Consider the following 23139-nt stretch of genomic DNA (forward strand, 5'->3'; position numbering starts at 1 on the left):
GTTAGAAGAACATCTTTTTATCGAAAAATAGTTTCCAGAGATGCAGCTAACTTTTGGTTGAATAGTTTCGTTAATGAAAAAAAATTTAAATTTTGAAGTAAGACAAGTCCAGAACAGATACTGAATGCATCACACCCAGAAAATGTTACTGTTTGATGTGGTTTACATGCTGGTGGTATCGTTGGACTTTATTTTCTCACAAACACTGAAGGTCAATAAATTTAAATGTTATCGAAACATGATCAACAAAAACATGGCAAACATTAATCCGGAAGAAATAATCAATCCATAGATAGGTTATACCAACAAAAAAATCAAATACCATCCTGTATACTTAAACATCAGGCACGCATATTCCCCACTGCTACACGACGAATTGCTTAGGAATGACGTTTAATGCAAAACTATGTTGGAAAGTGCACAATAAAATAAAACGCGCAAAATTAAACCTTAAAATGCAAAAATTAAATTGGCTTAAACGAGGAAGTTCATCTCTTTCCATACAAAATAAACTTGTAATTAATAACCAAGTATTTAAGCCCGTGCGGGCTTAAGGCATATAACTGTGAGGAAAAAAATGAACGATTTCAAAACAAGGGTATAAAAGGCATAGTAAACGCACCATGGTATATGGCAAACACTGACTTACAACGGGACTTCAAGGTAACGTTGCTATCTGAAGTTGTCAAACAGTATGCTGCTAACCATACCAAAACGCTCGAAAAACATACCAACCATGAGGCTCGGCCAATTGCCAGCCCAGATGAGCCATGTCCCAGACTTAAATGAAAAAACCTGGATCTTGTTGATGTAGATGTAAATTTGTGATAAAAGTAGCCCAGTATATTTTCGTATTTCCTGTAAATACTCTCGAATTTTAATTAGTAGAAAAAATTACTTGATAGTTGTAAGAAGGTGTAATTTGGTGAAATGTATTTAAGAATTTATAACATTTCATTAAAAAAAAACCAAAAGGGCGTGCAGCTTAGTACACATAACAGAAGTGAAACTTTCAAGGCAGACAAAGAAAGAGAGAGAGACACGAGAGAGAATGAGAGAGAGAGAGAGAGAGAGAAAGAATATATATATAAATAAATTCACAACATTTGCAGAGAATACAAATAGACAAAATTTACAAAAAACGGAGAAGAGTCGACCGGTTTAGGTAAACGCCGGACACAAATCGTGGCAACAACGCGCACTACTCCGAGTGTTTATCACCCGCACAAACGCAGCGATTCCAGGACCTCAGCAACGGCACAAACTACCGTAGGGTAATACCAATAAATGCGACACCGGAATGGATGGCACTTTATAGCACGCACAAGCTGGTAAACGGAAATAAGCGCTAAAAAGTAGGCACCAAAAAAAAAACGCCAAAAAATTGGGACCAAAAAACGCCCCAAACAGTAGGCACCAAGGAAACATAACGCCAAAAAGTAGGCACAAAAAATATATTTCCTACAAGTTTGCACCAAAAAACAAGCGCCAAGAAGTAGGCAGTGTTATTTCTCACTAGCAATTAGCAACCACAAGGAAAAACTCAAGAAAAATAGCCTAAAGTGTATCTAAGATATATATAAGGTATAGCTCTCTGCGGCCGCCATGGCCGAATGGGTTGGTGCGTGACTACCATTCGGAATTCACAGAGAGAACGTCGGTTCGAATCTTGGTGAAACACCAAAATTAAGAAAAAGATTTTTCTAATAGCGGTCGCCCCTTGGCAGGCAATGGCAAACCTCAGAGTGTATTTCTGCCATGGAAAAGCTCCTCATAAAAATATCTGCCGTTCGGAGTAGGCTTGAAACTGTAGGTCCCTCCATTTGTGGAACAACATCAAGACGCACACCACAAATAGGAGGGGGAGCTCGGCCAAACACCCAAAAAGGGTGCACGCGACAATTATATATATATATATCTTTTTTCTCTCTCGCGGAACGAAAATGCCCAAAGCGTTGCATGGCTTTGAAATTTTATTCTCCATTCTCACTCGTCCATCGACGCCTAAGAAGTTTCACTTCAAAAAGAAGAAAATATCAGGGACTTATCTAGCCACCCTTGTTCATATGAGATTACTTAGTATCGCTCTGACATTATGTGTTAAGTTAAAAGCGATTTTATGTGCATACCGATACTAACTATAATAGTGTATCTGCAACAAAGCAAGGTTCCTCACATCACGCTGCCATAAAACAAAAGCTTAGCCACAGCAGTACAACTTAACAACAACAATGCGAATAACTACGCCTCTTACAAAGCGCTGCAGACGATCATTTTGTGGCGATAATAAAGACGACGATGGTTTGGACATTTGACGTTTGCAATCACGCGAAAATGTTGTAGGTACACAACAGCACCAGCAGCAACGTAAAGCAAACTAAAGCTTGTTAGTTTTTTATGTGCATGGAAGTATGTTTGTTTGGGTATTTGTGCTTATACATACAATTGTTGTTGTTGCTCATCTAACAAGCTACTTGTACGAGACTTGTTACTTGGATTTTACGAGTAGCCTGAAGATCGCCACAGCAGCAAGACTACCTGCAACAAGTTGTTGCTGCTGCTACTGCCGTTTTCCATTTGTGTTTGTTTTTTCCCTTTTTTTCCTCTACTTTTTTTTAAACTATTTTATGTGTACGAGTATTATTATTGTTTTGTATGGTAAACAGCGATGTACGATCTGAATTAAGTATTTGGCCCATAAATAAGCTCATCTGCATGAATTGAGTTGACTCCTTCCTTTACTTGACTTCACTTGTCTGCGCTGCAGTACTCGTAAATTTGGTTGCACGGCAGCGTTGCAGCAGGTACACGTAGCGCAACAATGGCCATCAGTGCCGTTGATATGAGATCAGTCTCATCCTTTTTACCTCATTCGTTGTTGCTGTTGTTGTGAAAACCTCTGTTGTTGTCAGCAACATCATCAGTGATAGTCGCGAGCGCGCTTTTACTAGTCAAGTGGTGCCAGCTTTTCTGCTCATAGATCGTAGCTTCGTCGATTTTTAATGTTGACTTTTTTTTGATATTCTTAGTTTTTCCTTTTAGTTTTGCATATGTTGTTAGCAAACGTTCTGCTGCCGCTACCGTCTAACAATGAGTGCTGCTGTTATGTCTTGTTGCTGCAGCTGCTGCTTACAACTTAACTAATGTCGCGGCCAACAGCAAAAACTACAGCAGCATTGACTATAAAGCAACCAAGTCTGGCGATTTCTGGGAAGCAGAGAGTGTTGGCCTCATAAAGCAGTCAACAGTGCACAGTCGCAGAAGCTGCAAGAGATTCGGATGATTGCAAGTAGAGCCCAGTTATTGGCAACATTTTTATGTCTCCCGATTTTTAGAACATTTTTATATTTTTCACCTTTGCTTTTTTGTATGTGAATTTTGTCTACCAAAAATTACTGCGTTTTGGTAATGTTTTTTTTTGTTTTTTTTTTTTTTTGCTATACCAGTCGAAATGGTAATTTTTACACTGGACCAATTTGGGGGAATACTGAAAATATGCTACGGTGTGAACTGTAATACTGAAACAATTGAAGTGATAAGAAATATATCGCTAAAGCGAGGCACCCACTTCTGGCAGCTGAGATTTGGGATGCTACTATACCTTTCATTGTGGTATATGGTAGGGAATCGATGTTATTCGCGATATTATCAATCCCTATACGAAATGTGACTATTAAAGAACGAAACTTATGCTGCTAAAGCAGAGATACGCACCCGCCAAACATCAGCGGCAACCAACTGCATTGAAGCCTTTGGTATCTTTCGCATTTGTAAGCTAATCGGTTTGCCATAGTTTTTGTTCACATTAGAGTTAAATAATTTTTTGGTAAAATTTTAAGTGTAGCAATAAAGCAAGGAATTGTTGGGCAATTTGCTATACAAGAAACTTGTAAAAGCGCTAATAAAACTTTAAATTTTTTTAAATGAATGTAAGATAATAAATATTGATCCCATACGCGTTATGTTTAGTAGTTACAGCACTTTCGAGATGACTGAGGAGGCGTTCAAGATCATTCATTTCCAGATCACTCTTTCGCGTAAAAATTCAAAGTGATGCACAGTGGTTCCACTTGTATAGAGTCAAAAATCGTTTTCTTTGAAAGTGAAAGAGATTTCGCCATGGAACTGATAAAATAAATAAATAATTGGCGCGTACACTTCTGTTAGGTGTTTGGCCGAGCTCCTCCTCCTATTTGTGGTGTGCGTCTTGATGTTGTTCCACAAATGGAGGGACCTACAGTTTCAAGCCGACTCCGAACGGCAGATATTTTTTATGAGGAGCTTTTTCATGGCAGAAATACACTCGGAGGTTTGCCATTGCCTGCCGAGGGGCGACCGCTATTAGGAAAATGTTTTTATTAATTTTGCTTTCACTGAGATTCGAACTAACGACCTCTATGGCAATCACGCACCAACCCATTCGGCTACGGCGGCCGCGGAACTGATCACTTACGAGAAATATACTATAAAAAGCTAGTGGTTTTCGAAACAATATTATATCTCAAATATCAGATCTTTTAGAAAAACTGATCCAAAGGAATGGAAGAAGTCATTCATCACCAAAATGTGGCTTTATTAAAACTTGAAAAAACCTCACTTATCTCCCAAAAATACTCATTTGGGGCTTCAAAGATATACTCGTACTGCTTCTTGTGCAAAAAATTCCAATGAATCATGGATTTTATTGTTGTTATGTAAGACCGCCGTAGTCGATTGGGTTGGTGCGTGACTACCATTCGGAATTCAGAGAGAATATAGATTGGAATCTCGGTGAAAAACCAAAATGAAGAGAAGGTGTTTTTTAATAGCGGCCGTCCCACGGCAGGCAATGGCACACCACCGAGTGTTTTTCTGCCATGAAAAAGCTCCTCATAAAAAATACCTGCCATTCGGAGTCGGCTTGAAACTGTAGGTCCCTCCATTGGTGGAACAACATCAAGAGGCACGCCATAAATAAGAGGAGGAGCTCGGCCAAACACCCAAAAACGGTGTACGCGTCAATTATACATATAGATATATAAGAGTGAGAAGCAAAGTAAAATCTTTGCTGATTCTGCATAACTCAATTTATAAAAAAAATATTTTGCGTCTCAAAGTCAATTAAAAGTTTCCCATATTACATACATTTTACCATGATTTCTTTCACAAAATATTTCAATCTCACACTTAGTTTTAATAAGAACTTTTCGCCGTAAAATCTTTGTGACTAGTCACATAAAAATGGAAAAAGGCAGTGCCCAGTTATAAAGGACTAATACTACCCTTGACGTCCTGTCTGCAATTGCATCGTAGATTGCTCATCCTCCGATTCGTGATATTCCTCAATGAGGCAGTGGAGGTTACTAAAATGGGACCAAATATTGGCTGCTTCACAAAATTTCTAACCGCTTATTCGAAGAAAATATTCGTGTTTTGCTCTTTTCAGATTTTAGGCAGTCAGTTGATATATGTATGAGTGCATATATGTGTATATATGTATTATCATATACATGTATGTGTGTATAACACACTTTTATACCCAAAACATATGAAGCAATTTGAAATAAGGATGTGCATAGCTTTGATTGCCTTCCATGCCATTCTTTGGCTTAAAATGGTTGGCTTTGCCAATATTCAGGTCTGAATTACTCAAGCACCTTTGAAATAGAAAGATGGTTACCAACGAAATGAAATCATCAAAGACCGCCTGAGGGCTCTGTTTGAGGTGGAGCGCACGGCCCCAACGAATCAAAGGCCGGCCGTAATGCAGCAGCCGAGACGATGGCGCGATTTTGTGCGTGTCGTCCTGTTCCTAAAGATATTGCAAAAATTGCGCTTGTACCTTGTTTCCTTATTGCAACAACAACAACGACAAGAGTTTATGTGTCCGACTCAATTTCAAAATAATTACATAACCAGAGGCGTTGCACCAAACGAAGGCTGGCCACAAAGAGAACAGTTGAGGGAAAATGTTTAGACGTAGAGAGGAACAAGCGGCTAACGGGGGCAAGACAAGACGTTATAACTAAAACAGCTTGTTCTTTAACTTGTTCTTGTGCTTGGGGGACCCCATTACTGAACAACAATAACAACAGCATAGGTACCTATGTATGTGTGAATATGAGGAAAAGAAATAATGATGCAGCCATATACTAAAGTCGAACACGCACGCAACTTGCAACCAATTTGATGGAGTGGTTAATGAGGATTGCTCCATTAGTGCTGGCGAGTAGGCCGAGTGTCAGGACGCACATACTTGTCCATATGTACGCGTGTATGTACGTGAGTATCCGCAAAACGGCCATGCATGTATGCGCGCCGCCATCATTGCCATTAAATTGTTTTTATTATTACTCTTTTTCTTAATTCTTTCTCTTGCGCATGCGTGCCTTGGTGAGCCGCCGTATTGCTAGCCAGTCTTCACTTTGAATGCGCGTCAAAATGAATAAATCTAACAAAAGCAGATAATTCGTTAATTTTGACTTGGATGCGCTGTTCTCGGTCTGACTGACAGAGTGATCAGCCACGGTAGAGTTGTTAGAGTGTGTGTGGGTATTAGTTGTAGTGCGACGGTGAGGCAAATGACTATCGCTGCAGGTTGATATCCTGTACCTTGTACAATTAATGTGTCTTGTATGTTCTTGCTGGTGCGCATGTCGAAAGGTGTCCATTACTTGGTGTGAGTGATGGCCACACGTATATAATTTGAACATCTCTCAAACAAAACACCTCTTTGTGCTGGTATCTGGGTGTTACATCGACTACTGCTGGCGGCGATCATCTCTAAAATCTGTTTATAGGTCGATTTTGACGCAAATATATATGTATGCGTATACGTGCATACGTATGTGAAAAGGTACCTCTGCCATATTGGTTATTCTCGTTGTAAGCGCATATCCATATTGAGTCCCTGATAAGGCCGATGGTTATTGTTGTACTGTTACAATACATTCACGATCTACGACTTTAGGTAGGCTATTTACGCCCTAAACCCTCCACAAAATCGGACGCTGATGGTCTTTCAATTGGTCTCCTCAAACATTGTTCTGCGTTTGCACTACCTCTCAAGTTAATTTTTAATAAATCGTTAGCCTCAGGAATCTTACTCCAATTTTAAAAAGTGAGGAAAAACGATAAGTAATTACAGACCAATTTGGAAGGCCTCGTCAGCATCTAAGCTGCTTGAAAATATGTGTTGTCAATGAAAGTATATATTTTGCAATTAAATGTTTAACTTCAGCATACCAATATGGTTTTGTTATAGGCCGTCTTTCGGCGTTCTCAGCAGAGCCAACAAGTCGACTGTATCTATCACCTTGATCAAAAAGTTCCCAGAATATATTTGAAAAATTCAACATAGAAGTTTATTTCTCCCACGATTTCAAGATCGGGGCGATTTCCTGTAAAAACAAAGGCGGCCATCTGGTGATTGACATCCAGAGCGTGCTGGAATTATGGAGGGAAAATCTCTCAAACCTGCTAAATAGTAGCAACTGTGAATGTCATAGAGAATGTGAAGATCCGGATATCCCAATCGTTGTCGATGGGACTGTTGTTCCGCTACCCGACCAGGTTGAGGTGAAAATAGCGATAACGCGGTTAAAGAACAACAAGGCAGTGTGAGCCGACGGACTCCCGGCAGAGCTGTTCAAATACGGCAACGAGGAGCTGGTAAGGTGCATGCATTAGCTTCTATGCAAAATATGGTTGGATGAAAGCATTCCTTCTCCTTCTTCTTAATTGGTGCGATAACTGATCACGCGATTTTGGCCGAGTTTAACAAAGCGCGCCAGTCGTTTCTTTCTCGTGCTAATCGGCGCCAATTGGACACACCAAGTGAAGCCAAGTCCTTCTCCACCTGATATTTCCAACGTAGAGGAGGCCTTCCTCTTCCTCTACTACGACCAGCTGGTACCGCATCGAATACTTTCAGTGCCGTAGCGTTTGCATCCATTCGGACGACATGACCCAGCCAACGTAGCCGCTGAATCTTTATTCGCTAAGCTATGTCTATGTCGTCGTAAAGCTCATACAGCTCATCGTTTCATCGTCTGCGATATTCGCTGTTGCCAAGGTCCAAAAATCTTGCGCAGAATCTTCCTCTTAAACACTCCAAGCGTCGCTTCATCGGATGTTGTCATCGACCAAGCTTCTGCGCCATACGTTAAAACGGGCATGATGAGAGCCTTGTAGAGTGTCAGTTTTGTTCGTCCAGAGAGGACTTTACTGCTCAGTTGCCTACTTAGTCCAAGTAGCACTTGTTGGCAAGAGTACTAATTCACATTTCATTTATTAAAACATATAACTTAAAGATATTAACTGCAAATGTAAAAGCACTTTCTTGACAGCTTTATTTGAAGTATATATTGCAAGAGTATGCAGTTTCAGCTGTGATGAAGAGGAGTCTATAGAACACTTAATCACCAACTTTGAGGCATTAGGCCACAGGAGACACAGAATCCTTGGCTCGTACCTACTAGAAGAGGAAGACATGCAATTGCTCCCTCCTAAGGAGCAGGTTCGATTCCTCGGTATACTAAATAATTATAATTAAGTAATTAGAGGCGCACAATACATCAATCTGGCCGCAGCGCATAGACGCCTTAGACTAACCCGTACAACCATTACCATATATTGTTTGATTTTTATTTATTTATTTATTTTATTTTAATACTCTGCCGTACAAATTATCTTACATATTAGACAAAAATGCGAAGGCAAATTTAGCAATTTTATAAAATTAGATCTAAATAACGCGAAATCAAGCGGGCTATTGGATAATGAATTAGAGTATTGAAGTACACGATCAATAGGTGCATTACTCGCAATAAAAAGGATAAGAATTGCGACGACTTCTTTGTGGAAGATTAAAGTTTGTCCGCTCAAGTAGAACTGGTCGGTCGACGATGCCATTAACAACACTGAAAATAAACAAAAGTGAAAGGACTGTAATTCCCTTTTCTAGATTAATTGGTGGAACAAGGGACTCAAATCGAAGCATCTGCTTAAGAAAAACTTTGTGAATGCGTTCTATTCTAAAGGGTGATCAAATTAGAGGTACTTTTTCCAAGGTGATTAGGTTGCAGGTACTTTTTACAATAAGGTTTTTTTACAGATCAGGCGTGACTACTGTCAAACTAAATATGTACATTATTTTTTTATTAATCATTGACATTTCATCATGGCAAGAATAACGCCTCAACAACGCTTACAAATCGTATGATTGTATTGCGAAAATCGACGCTCTGTGGAAAATGTTCATCGTGCGCTCAGGCCAACTTATGTTCATCGATGATGTCCATTTTTGGCTTAATACATACTTAATGAGCAAAATTGTCGTATTTGGGCTGAAAAGTAACCCGAAGCCATGCAAGAACAACCATTACATCCCTTCAAAATAACCGTTTGGTGTGGCCTATAGGAATCATTGGCCCATGTTTTTTCAAAGACGAGACTGGCGCCAATGAAACAGTGAATGGCAACGCTGGCGCTATGATAAACGACTTTTTGATACCGGAAATTTAGGTCCGTGATCTCTCCAACATTTGCTCCAACAGGGCGACGCTACTTACTATACAGCTCGTGAAACAATGGATTTACTGAGTCGTCGTTTCGGTGAGCAATTTATCTCTCGTCTCGGACCAGTGGATTGGCCAACACACCGTTAGACTTGTATTTGTGGTGTATGTAAGGTCTGAATGCTTTGTGGATAAACCAGCTTCGATTGAGGCATTGGAGGCGAACATTACTAAAGTTATTCCCGAGACACCGACCGAAGTCCTCCAGCGTGTCATTCAAAATTGGTGTTTACGGTTGGCCGAATTACGGCACAGTTGCGGCCAACATTTGAAAGGGACTATCTTTAAAAAAACAAATTTCATTAATGGTTATAAACAGAAATAAAGATTCCCCAATCATTTTTAATTTTCGCTGTTTTATTCCAATTTAAAATCCGATACGAAAAGTTGGTCGTAAGGTTTCCGTAAACTGCAGTTTGTACGTATACGGATTAGGAAATTCAGATCCATTGCGTCGAATGAAATTTAGAACCGAGTACGAGTGTGAAAGAACAAAATTAATGTGATTACTGAAGGAAAATTTCGTGTTGTATAGGACTCCAAAACACTTAAGCTCTGTTGCACTTTGCAGTACATTATTACAAATAGTGTGGGATATGTTAAAATGTACCGAAGTTTCGGAAATGTTAAATGAAAATATTTTTTTAATATTCAAAGACAGACGCAACCTCGATGCACCATCGATGCAGATTGTTCAAGTCGAGCTGAAGCTTCTGATCATCCTCTGAGTCCTTAATTTTTAAATAATTATTGGCTTATACAATTTATATTAGTCGAATAAAACCAAAGATTTAAAGGCAACCATAAAAATTACATTTGTTCTTAAACAATTTTACTGAATTTCGCTAAATTCGTAGATGTAAAAACACTTCCTTAACAAATTGTACTAAAAAATTTCTGTGCATGATTAAAGAGTTGAACTTATGGAAAAGACTTCTCCCCAATACTCGACTTGTGCTAGGCTTGGGTTGAGCTCACTTGTGAGACTCGAAGTTTGTATCGTGGAAAGTTTCTTATTTTTGCACAATATTTTTTAAATTTGAAATTCTTTTCCTTAGCGATTAGTCTTATTTCCCTTTGTCGCATCACAATGGACTTACAATGTGAGCCCCCAGCCCAAGCTACTCTATATTTGTACTTACAAATACATGCATACATATATGATATCCATTTCTTACGCCTGATCTACTCTCTTGTTTACTTAAAACGCACGTGACCTGCTGTGCCTCGAATTTATGCGAAAAGAAATCCAGAACAACAGAACAAAAAAAATGCATACAAAATGCCTTGGATAATTTGAGTTGTCAAACAGAAAATCGCCAATTTTGATTGTCTCTTTCACTTTATTACATTGTTGTGCTTTGTTAGTCTTTTTTGTTTGTGCCTTTTTTGTTTATAACCACACAGAAGTCAAAAGGATAACAAGACAATAAAGCCAAATGCAGTTGCATGCCACAAAACAGATTGCAACTGTGCACACATGCAACATGCCTACAACGGGAAGCAGATGACTATGGCAAAAAATGTATTAGATGCGGTGGCAAATGCGGTAAAAGATTCAAGCTAAGGCAAAAAAGTACTGTTGAAGTATATTTATGTATGTACATATATACATATGCATGTATGTGTAGTTATTGACTGAAAAAACTTCCGCAATAAAGGCATATTAAGGATAATGAGCATAATGGGGGCAGACTGCTGGCCGCAAATGGCACTGACGTTGCAGTTTTCGACATTTTTTCACTCAATTTTCGATTTATGGTTTTATTTTTTTGAGAGTATTTTTAGCATAAAGAAATATTTTGTCATCGTGTGACAGCAAATAATTCGCTTTGTTTTGCACAAAAGCCACAAATCAAACAAAAAACTGCAAGCCAGAGCGATATGGTCTGAGCTGAGGGCAAGGAAGGGCGGGTGTTTAGCGGACATACGTCCGTGTGATATGTGCAATGCATTTACGGTGTGCATACATATATAAAAAATAGTTTTTATGTATTCCTTTTTTATAAGAAAACCTTCGAATTTGACATGTGCGTACAACCAAGCAATCACTTGCGTATGTTTTATGTATATATAAAAATACATACATATATATGTATGTGCACCTTATATGTCTCCTGCCGCATGTCCTTTTTATTATCTTGTTCGCCTTGTTGTAATTTATTTTTATTGCCACAGCTCTAATGTGCCACAGTACGGCTGCTGTTTCTGCTACTTTCTGCTGTCGCCATTCACTTTTGCTGTCCATCTTCCAAAGCACTCCCGTCTCCCGCTCTCTGCTCACCCCTCTGACAGCACATCGCCGGTTCATTATGGCATTTAGTGCCCTTAGAACATCTGCCACATTGTCACGTTGCCACAAAATTGCGTACAAGTATGAAAAAAATGCATACATATGTATACCCATACACTCTGAAATATACACGTGTGGTGTATATACATAGGTGTATCCATGCAATAAAATATATCAAACAACTTTGTTGCGCATTCAGCAGCAGCTTTTATTATTAATATATTTTTCCTAAGTAGTTCCGATTCTTCAAATTTTCCTATGTCCTTCCTTTGTTTGTTATTTGCGGTGTCGTTGTGCATGTATTGTTGTTGCCGTTGTTGTTGTGTAGCAGCCATTACGCTGATTTGCTATTTATTGCAGTAGTTTTTTCCCATTAATGTTGTTGCCGTTTGTTGCTTTTGCCTTGTAATTATTATCCTTGTTGCCCTTGTTAGTGCCTTCTGCTGCTGTTGCTGCTACGATTACTGCTATTGTTGTTGTTTTCATTTTGTCATTTGCTTCGACTTACTCGATTTTTTGTTGTCATTATTGCGCTCACATTAGTACGTTTGTTGCAGTTTGGTGGCATGTTGCACGTGTTTTTTGTTTCCTCTTTTTTCTGTTGATTTGAACAATTTGCTACCACAAATGTGCTTTATTGCACTTTTACTTATGTTTGATTAGATTTGTGGCCACTTTGCGGTTGTTATTGATGCGATGAAATTATTATTTGGCCGCTGCAGCTGTTTCTCGCAAAAAGAAAACTAATTAAATGCAAGTAGTTGTGCCATTAATATTGAATATTTCGCATTTCATCACGAGTGGCATAATCTACTTTTATATAAGCAGAAATTTCATGTCGATGTATGCTAATTCTGGCTGCCGTTCTGTTTGATCTTCATCCAGTATATAGGTTCTGTTTAGATCACAAATCAGACTATTGCCCCTAATGTCTAAAAATACATCTGGACTATAGGGCAGATGAGATAGAATGTCCCGTCCCAGCTCTCGAAGTTTCTGGAGCTTTCTTAAATATACATATGCACACCCTGGAATAGTTTTAATGCAACTCAACACTCTTCTCATTCGCCAATCCTGACCACTTCTCGTCGATTATTAGCTACAATCTGGTCAGTTACTGGCAATAGAGCTTCAAATTGAGTATTTGACCTAATCGAAAGCAACTCTTAGTGAATGATAACCCCACCAAACTCGTAGCAAAATCTTATTGGTCGATAACTCGCGTTTGACGCATCCGACCCATATCGCGAGACTACTCATGAAGCACAGTCAGGTGAATATGGCGAGATGGATAGGCTTCTCCAGCTTCTCCAAGCATTTCGAACGATTCCGTAACATGTGTGGAGGTCAAACGCATCACTACTTGTCGGTAACGACAAACAAAGCTAAGGCTAGGGGCTAACAATAGTCTACACCAAACTCAATTCAAAAAATTCAGAAAATTAGATATTTAGTTGATCTGATTAGTAATTGAACGAAATTAGAATGCTGACCTTTTTTTATAATTACATAGTATTCATACTTTGCTAGTTAAATTCGACACTGTGTATAAATGCTATGCAGGCCCACTTAACACATCTAAGACTCACGAAACATACAGAAATAGGTCACAATTCTCCACTATTTGTAGTACCATACAATAGGAAAGAATGATAAGTAAATAGGCAAAGACGGCTCAACTTCTTCACCCAGGTGGTAGCTTCAATTGACTTCGTGTAGACCATCATATCAAAATTCGCTATTGTATTAAAGTTTCCTAGAAAAGGTAAATTGTTAAATTTCATCTAAAGTCAACCGGAACAGCTAATGAAGAATCTCGTCTTTATCTTTTCTTTTGCAACATCAAAATGAAAAAACTGTTAAACATTCTACGAGTCGCCCTTTGAAAAAATGGCACATTAATCCATTTCGACGCATTAGGCAAGATTTCCGACAAGCTGTATTCTTTTCCCTACTTTCAATGGCTTGCCTGAATATTTAATCCTTAGGTACCGCTTTTCAAATGATCTACATTATACCAAGGCCTTTCTTGCGATATGGTCGTATTCGGCTAAGTTTTTCCACCGTACAGTTTCCTTTGGGTATTTAGGTTCTATGGTCTATAAGAAATGAGTGCGTTTTTGTTGAGCCGCTGTCTGTTTGAGAGTGTAAGTCTAACTTCAATTCTCTTTTTTTATAAATTCACAGAGGGGTTAAAAGACGTAGAGCTCTACAAAAAAACTCCTAAATACTCCGCCTGCGAGGAACGTCTTCTGAAATGTCGTTAAGGCGTTAGAACTCCTTCTATCTCTAAAATAGTTTTGAAGAGTTTGAGAATAATGATGAACCTTGCAAGTTTGTCACTTTACTCGTGGGGCTCAGAGTTCAGAACTTTTGTGAAAGACTTCTGAAACATCCCAAAGGCGTTAGACCTTCTTCTGCCTCTGAAATAGTTACTTAGAGCTTGAGGCAAACGATGAGCCCTGCAAGTCTGTGACTTTTTATGAGTTTTGAATTTGTATCAAAGACTATAACGGGTTACATGTTATACGCTTTCCTGAAAACTGCAATGACGGGGAGAGAGTCGGTAACAGATACATCTGCTTCTCCCACAGTGCAACGTTTTGGGATTGAGGATATCCCATTTTACTCTCCATTTTGATGCAAGCCTGCATATTTTATTTATTTAGACTAAAATTACGTATAGCACAAAATAACTTAAAACTAATTCATAGCCATCATCAGATAGCGTTACAGCTCGGGGTGAGCTTTAGCTTCATCAAATAGTCTCCTCTAAGTTACACGATTCAAGGCAGCAGACATTCAATTATGTATTTTCAGTTTCTTCATATCTTCGATGACGTCCTCGAACCGACGTTTCACAGGTCTTTCTTTACATCTGAAGACCAGTGCGTTGTAATTTAAGAAGGATGTTTGGGACGTTCCTTACTCATGTGCCTAACCATTGTAGTCGTTGCAATTTGACGAACTTAACGACTTCTTCCCCTTTGCGAATTCGCAAAAGCTCCTAGTTGGATATAATTTTATAACAACCATCCTCAACGCGGATTGAACCATACGCTTTTCTTAAGAATCTTCCTTCGAAAGTTTGGAGATTTGGTCATCCTTGATTACTCCCTACCCACAGCCATAACTGACACTTTCATGTATTTGGTCGTATTTGGCGTTGATAATGGAGCCCGACAGCCTTCACTTTTGTTTCCATGTTGGAGAAAAGTTCATCCACGTACCTTCAATTTCGAGCGGGAATGGCTATGTCATTAGCATAGGCGATGCTTACACCGCAGTGGCTGAATAGATAAACGGATTTCACATCGGCCTTGTTTGCGTAGCGCAAAATCAAATTAAACACAGTTGTTTTAAAAAGAAAACTAATTACATGGGGAATAACTTAGTAGCGTTTTTACTGAATACTTTTATTTAAACAAAAAATATTTATATCAATAAGCTAATCAATTATTATATATATTGGGTGTTGCTGTTTATAACCTCTTTCCACCTCTCGACGAATTTGTTGATGCCGTTCCACCAAAAATCGTCTGGTTTGGTGTCAAAGAAGTTGTTGGGCCAGTTTTTAAGGGTCTCTTCGTTATCGAAGGTAACGCCTTTCATATGGTATGGCAGGGACCGGAAAAGATGTTAATCGGGCAGTGCAAGGTCCGGAGAATACGGCGGATGCTGAAGGACCTCCCATTCGAGCTCTTGGAGTATGCCTTTCAGGCGGTGTAGCGGGTCAATGTAGAGTTCCTTGTTGACCGTGGCATTATTTTCGAGCATTTCCCAGTACACCATGCCCTCTCAGTCCGAACAAACACATATCATGATCTTCTTGACTTTCAGTTTTGGCTTATCTCCTGGAGTAACCCACTCCTTTCTTTGCTTCATATTGATGTATTGCACCACTACTCACCTCCCGTTTTTTCGTTCAGCTCGTGACGTACCCAAGCTCCCAATTTTTCGCTAAATTCCATTGAATGAAGGTGATTGAGAATTGTTTTATCATTGTAGTTCATTTTTTACACCAATTCACGACTGATTTGGCGACCATTTTTCTTCAAAAGTAATTTAATACGTTCTTCATCGGATTCAGTAGGCTTTCCGCTGCCGGACGTATCATCGTTGTCAAAGTCGCCATTTTTGAACTTTACAAACAATGTAGGCTCGCTTTTGCCACCTTCTTACGTCGCAAATGTCCCGGGTTGCTTCTGCAGGTTTTTGACCTCGATGAAAAGCAGGGAAGAGCAGATGTCGAAAATGTTGGTTTTTGCTACGGGTATTCAATTTCTGAGCCTCAAAACTAAAAACTTTAATTAAAATTAAAAAACTCAAAAACAAATAGTTCTATCGAGTGAATAATTTCCCTTGGCTAAACAGCAAACAAATCCTTGTAAAATAAAAGAAAATATAAAACCGCTATGAACTTATTTCCCAACCCAATAAAAGCGAACTAATTGTTTAATTTACACTTAAACCCTTCCGTTATAAGATATGAGGAGCTCCTCCACTAAAGTTTAAAGAATGAAGTGGAAATTCGAAAAAATATTTTTCCCATACGAACTGATGGGTCAGTTTCCAAATAAAACAGCAAATGCAAAATGTCTGTCACTACTCTGGGCTGTATGAATCCATTCCGACTCATACCGACACCAAAGTTCCTTACTGTTTAGGTATTCCTAACGCATTTCTCTCCTTCATTTAAGTGATTCCCTAAGCTCTTCCGATCAATTTATAATGATTTTGTAAATTCATTTTTAATTTTTTTCAATTTGAATTTCAAAAACTTCACCAACAAGTTTGCATCAAAATGCTCAGATAAAAAAAAAACGCCGGCAAACTACAACTCACTTAGTTTACGCAAGTGTAACGACAACAAAGCAACATACATATGTATGTATGGAAATATGTCAATCAAAAGTGTAAAAATGATAAAAATCAGACAGGTTGATAAAAACAATGTGTTGCACTTTGCAAATGGACAAAAAAGTCACCGACAAAAAAGTCATTAATCTTTAGTTACTTTGATTTCTATTCATTTATTTTATTTTCTCGTCGGCATTTGTGATAATTGGTGCAAAGCTGCGTAGCAGTAACAAATGCGGTAAACAGTAGCCAACTATGGGAATTGTGGGGGAAATCATTGCCGTTTACTTGAGTAAACATACAACACACGCGAATGAGTGGGCTGCGCATGCGCAACAATTGAACGAATGGCTGGAAGCTCTTGAACAGGTGCCGGTGGCAGTGGTAGTGCCGCATGCGGAAAGGGGTCGTCCTCGTTTGAAATAAATTGCAATTGCAATGCTGATTGTTGCATGGTTGTTGGTAATGCCGGTATCATTACGATCATCAAGCGAAGCAGCGTAACCGCAATGGCAATTCAGGCAGCAACCGTCGTTGCCGCTACCATTTCCGCTCACTTCACAATTTTGTTGCTGTTGCAGTTGCAGTTGCGGCATTTGCAATTGCAAGGAAAATCGTTGATTCGTGCGCGTAATTTCATTTGCAATTTTATTTGTCTGTGATCGCGATTTTTCCAACATTTTTCTGCAGTTTCTTGTGATTTTTTTTTTTTAATTTATTTCATTTAATTGTTTTTTATTGTTACTTCAGTTTTACGGCACAGATAGTGGGAAAATACATAGTTGGCTTGTCGAAGAGGGAGATACCAGGTGGACCATAAAAAAAGTTAGAGGTGATAATTTGTTAACAACTGCGTTGGCAATTGACTTGGCTGGAGTGATTTTTAATGCACTTGCTGCTTTGGTTTTTCTCTTGTTGTTGTTCTATTGTTGCTCCCCATACTAGATAGGTTAAAAAGTGGCATGCAACAACAACACCGGCTTACAGCATAATGGGAAAAGTTTTTACGGTGGCTGCTATTTTATAATGCGACAGAAATGGTGGCAGTAATTTTTATGGTACTTATAAATGAGTGAATTTAATTAATTTAATTACTTCTAACTTGCGAAAAATGTAAGGAATTTTGATTAAAAATGGGAGAATTCGCTACTTTCTAATGATAGCTTGTAAGAAATTTATAACTCTTTGCAAAAGAAATCGAAATTTTTTTCTTCACTCCTCTTATAGTAAATCATTTCAAGAATGTTGCGTCAAAATTTTAAGTGGATCGGAGCAGAACTCTCAAAGTTATAGCCTTTGTAGGCACTCTACCTCGAATGCGGAGCATCGATAGTTTTTCAGTTTCAACTCCGAAACTATTCAACCGATTCTTTTCAAATTTGGCACACGTTTTACGACATACTTTAACTGAAAAATTCGACTTTTTTAGTTTCAGATGATTCTACGACGAATGCCGATTGGCACCGCAGAGCACCTCTCGAAAAACATATCTCCAAAAAAACTCTGTCATGGGCTTATTTGTCAATATTTTATTATTAATATTTTTTAAAAACTTATTGAAAAGATGTACAATAACATGCAACTGATTTTATTAAAGTATCTTAAGCCATATTTCTGTAAAAAATTTAAAAAAAAGGGTTTTTTTTTAGCGCTAAACCCTACCACCCCCTTAAGGCGAATATCGAGCAAGCCGTTTGTAGAATAGAGCCAGAAATCATGAGCAAGGTCTTGGATAATGGAGCTAACAGAATGTGCTACTGCGGAGCTACCAGTTGAAGCCTTAATGAAATCATGTTCCATAAATAATAAGAATGTTTGATCAAAAAATAAAAAAAATCTATTTACTAACTTTGTTTTTAATTTTAACAAGAATTCTGTATAGCGCACTTCGTGAACTCAAATCTTGTTTTGAAGTCCTTGTATTAGCCCAGTCTGTAGAAGACGTTTGCTTCGACAGCTGTGAAAAAATAAGACCAAATGGCCACCTTGTACGTTAGAATCCGATTTGGCAGCGGCTTATCGGCTTTTGACATTTCAATTTTGAAATATTATGACAACGTTCAAAGCTATCATATAACCATAGAAACTCTCAAAGTAAAGCCAAAGTAAAGACAAAGCCAGGAGAGAAAAGCCAGTAACGCAAGCCTGCACTGGGTCTGCACCTCAAGGGATTACAAGGGTTTCGAGGCTAAAATAAGCATATTTTCTAAATTTTTTCTGTTATAATAAATGATCTTTTAAATGTACAGCTTTGCTGCAGTCATTTTCAATTGATGGCTAGTCGAAAATATAGCTAAACTTAAAACATTTTCATAATTTCATAAATTTATTCGCGGTCAAAAATGCCAGCTTTTATGCTAAATTCTCACCAAGTGAGTTTGGATTTTCTGTGTCTATTCGAAGGAAACTATGGCTGAGACTACTTTAATGATTCTAAAAACTTAAGGTGAGATTGTAATTAGTGAAAGATCGTGTCGTTAATGCTACGAGCGCTTCATGAGCGGTGATTTTCAGCCGCCGACCAGCATAGGCTATGTTCTGTATTTGGTGAAATTAGCGCGTATCGAATCGAATACCATTAAGTGTCGAAGGAAGCCATCATATTAGGAAAGACTCGACAAAATTATCGACTAGCGTTATAAAAAGCTCGATCTCTTATGGCAAAAGGCGTAAAGATGAACTTACAAACACTGAAATGGAAGTTCTTATCTCACTCGCTGCACTACTCAGACTTTGCTTCCCCGGACCATCGTTCGAGCAAATCACCACTTTCACTCTTATGAAGAAGTCTTAAAATGGATCGATAAAAAGCGATGTGTGGAATTCTCGCGCTTTGCGAAAGATAAGAAGAAGTCGTGGCCAACCACGAAAAGTATTTCGAAGCGTAAATACAGGTTGGCTCATAGGTTTTGCTACATTAAGAAACTTAAATAATTTTGTGTTATTCATATAATTTTGTTTTATTTTAATTCAGTCGTATTTCGTTTTTTACTCAAATTTAAATGACTCCTGTTTGAACTGGTAATTGGTGAAGAATTGGTCAAATCGATTATTTTGAATCACTCAAAACTTACATTTTGCCACAATAGAAGCCCTGGTTACGTGTGAACTTTCCTGATCCCATTCAAAGCAAATGCAGCTGAAAGAACTCCACTTTTTATGGAGTTCTGAGAAAAAGTTTCCTTAAACATTTTTAAATAACGGTCTTCAAAAAAGTACGGCTCAACAATGTTGTTTGATGAAACTTTGGCTCGAGCTGGGTGGAGTTCTGTCTACTTGAGAATTAGATTCGGAATCCATTTTCGAAACTTTGCTTATTTCATCTGGCATATAAATAGAGTTGTTTATGTAACGCTTAGTTTGCTTTTATTTGACACTAAAAATTACAGAACGAATCTGTTTTTAGAAGTTTGAAATGCTTTTTGAAGAATTGTCTGTAATGACTGTCGATTAATACCTATTTCAGCAGATAGATTTTTTGAGTGATCTGTTTGGCAGCAACTACAGCAAAAATTGTGTACTGCGTCCGCATTCTGGTATCACTGAGGTAATGCCTTTTGGCAACTGTACCACGCATGCATCCGACTTAAGAGCATAATCGTCCTCTTATCATAAACGTATCTTATAATTCCAATTTTCTATTTTTTTAAATCTTTACATCAAAATATTTAATTGATTATTTATTCAGAAAAAAAGTAATTGCAAATTTTTTCAGCAACCACTTTTTAAAAATTGTGCCTAGAATTTTGAGTAAAAATAGTGGGAAAAAATTGACTCCCATTACTTATATGCTCGTACGAGTATGTGTAGATACCACCTCGATCAAAAAGTTCCTAAAACATATTCAGAAAATTCAAAATACAAGTTTATTTCTCAAAAGTTTTATTATCGCCTTCAAAGCATTCCCCACCAACTGCACCGCACTATCCCAGCGTTTCAATCAGATGTCTAAGAGTACTCGTTTCGTTCTTGGTCAAAAATTCACGGATAATGATGGCATTGAGCGACGGTGCGTTCTCCAAGAGTTGTATTCCTTTATGTTTTGGTGAATTGATTCACTTCTCACAACGCCCAAGAAATAATCCTTATTAAATGTCTGAATTTCTGGTGAAAATTCGTGGTGTACAATACAGTTGTAATCAATAAAAACCCTGAGCATGGCTTTTTTGTGACTGAAAACGACGTGGTTTTTTTGGTCTGAATTCATTCGGAGCTCTCCACTCACTCACCTAATGTCTGGATCGCGTGTCGTGCTCATAAAACCCCGTCTCGTCTCTGGTAATGATGCGGTTGAAGAATGTTGGGTCGGACTCAGCCTAGGAAATTATATATATGTGGATGTCAACATGGTCGCTGTTTTGCATGAAATTCAGGACGTTTGAGACCAACTTTCCAGCAACGCGGCGCAAATCCAAATCATCAGCTGCAATATTCAAGTCATCTGATAGCTCTCGAACTCTCTCTCTCTCTCTAATTTGTGGTGTGCGTCTTGATGTTTATCCACAAATGGAGGGACGTTGAGTTTCCAGCCGACTCCGAATGGCAGATATTTTTTATGAGGAGCATTTCCATGGCTTTACCGTTGGCTGCCGAAGGGCGATTTCTATTGAAAAAAAAAAAACGTTTTTTGGTCTTTCACTGAGATTCGAACCTACATTCTCTCTGAATTCCGAGTGGTAGTCACGCACTAACCAATCGGCTACGGCGGCCTTACGTAACAATAATAAAATCCATGGCGTACAATTCATCGGAATTTTTTGCACAAGAAGCCGAGAATATCTTTGAAGCCCCAAATGAGTACTTTTGGGAGATAAGTGAGGTTTTTTCAAGTTTTAATAAAGCCACATTTTGTGATGATTATAAGGAGCTTTCATGGCAGAAATACACTCGGAGGTTTGCCATTGCCTACCGGGAGGCGACCGCTATTAGAAAAATATTTTCTTCATTTTGGTCCCTCACCGAGATTCGCACCTACGTTTTCTCTGAACTCGGAATGGTAGTCACGCACCAGCTCATTCTGCTACGGCGACCATCTCTCTGATGATTAATTTACGGTTATTGATCAACCTTTCTATCACTTTATTGATGTTTTCCTCAGTTTTCGGCGACGACGACCTCCCACAACATTCGCCGTACTCGATGGACTCACGTTCTCGGCTGAAGCGCCGAGTATCATTACCGGAACAGTTTTCCAACATTTCTAAGTTTTTCGCACTAATGAATCCATGTTTAAGGCAAAATTTAATACCGACTCGTTGTTAAAACTGTAAATAACAGAATTTTTAGAGGTGGAATTAATCAAGGCGGCGTAAATTTTGCAAATATCAAGCAATGACCAACAAATTTTGGTAGGAATTTAAGTTAGAGATGTGGCAACCTAACCAAAAACCAAACAGCGCTCAAATCAGTTGACTTAGATCGCCACCTTGCGGTTGTTCCAGGAAGTTTTTGATAAAGGTGGTAATGAAGTTGAGTCGTTGGATAAAAATGCGTAATTGAAGACCCTGTATTTGTATTTGTGAATCAACGTTTTAAGAATTTTCCTCATATGAATAAAGCAAATACAAGTAAAAGTGTTTGGTTTCGATCAAAATTTTACTTACATATGTACATTTATATTTAAAGCATCTTAGGGATTGGAGGCTCTATCATAGCATAACCAGTTTCATTAGTACAGCCTATCAAGCAGCCATTGGGAATAACAGCAAACCACCCCTAAAATTACTCGACTTCCATGGTGGCGCATATCGGCGGTATGTATGTATGTACTCGTGTGTCGAGGTCATGAGGCATATCCACAGCTTTGGCGGCGGCCATCATACTCGTTAATTAGTAGTATAAGTATTATGTAGATGCATGCGTAGTATAGTACAAGGCAAAAGAGGGTTGTTACTGCGCACCACAGAAGAGAAAAAAAAATATTTGAGCTGGAAACTAACTAACAACTGCCATTATATTGCCTGCAGTATACCCTTATGAACCCTACAACTGATTATGTCATTTCCTGCCATTTCTGCAGATCCTTTACTGCGCGCATAAGCGCTTGTGAACCCTTAGTATCACCACCACAGAAAGCAAAATTACAATTCGAGTAAAAGGAAATTTTTAAATTATACTTTGCACTTATTAGCGTGCACAAATCAATTCTCAAAGGATTTTCATGTTATGTCGCCGTGGATGCGGTCTGTCACAACCGACACTGATTTATAGTGGCACAAGGAAGCTAAGGATGCGCATCCTGGGAAGAATCAAATTGGTAAGCGCAAGCAGTTACGAGTTTAATGTAAATAATAAATACTGCTGCCAATAGCAACAAAAACAAGTAATAAATATTATGTGGTGTGTGTTGTAATTACATTCGAGAAATCCAACGTAAAACTGACAATCGTCATTCGCAACTGTCACAGATTCAAATGTTTTGTATCCAGC

This window comes from Anastrepha ludens, chromosome 6 (assembly GCF_028408465.1).
Source record: "Anastrepha ludens isolate Willacy chromosome 6, idAnaLude1.1, whole genome shotgun sequence".
Lineage (NCBI taxonomy): Eukaryota > Metazoa > Arthropoda > Insecta > Diptera > Tephritidae > Anastrepha > Anastrepha ludens.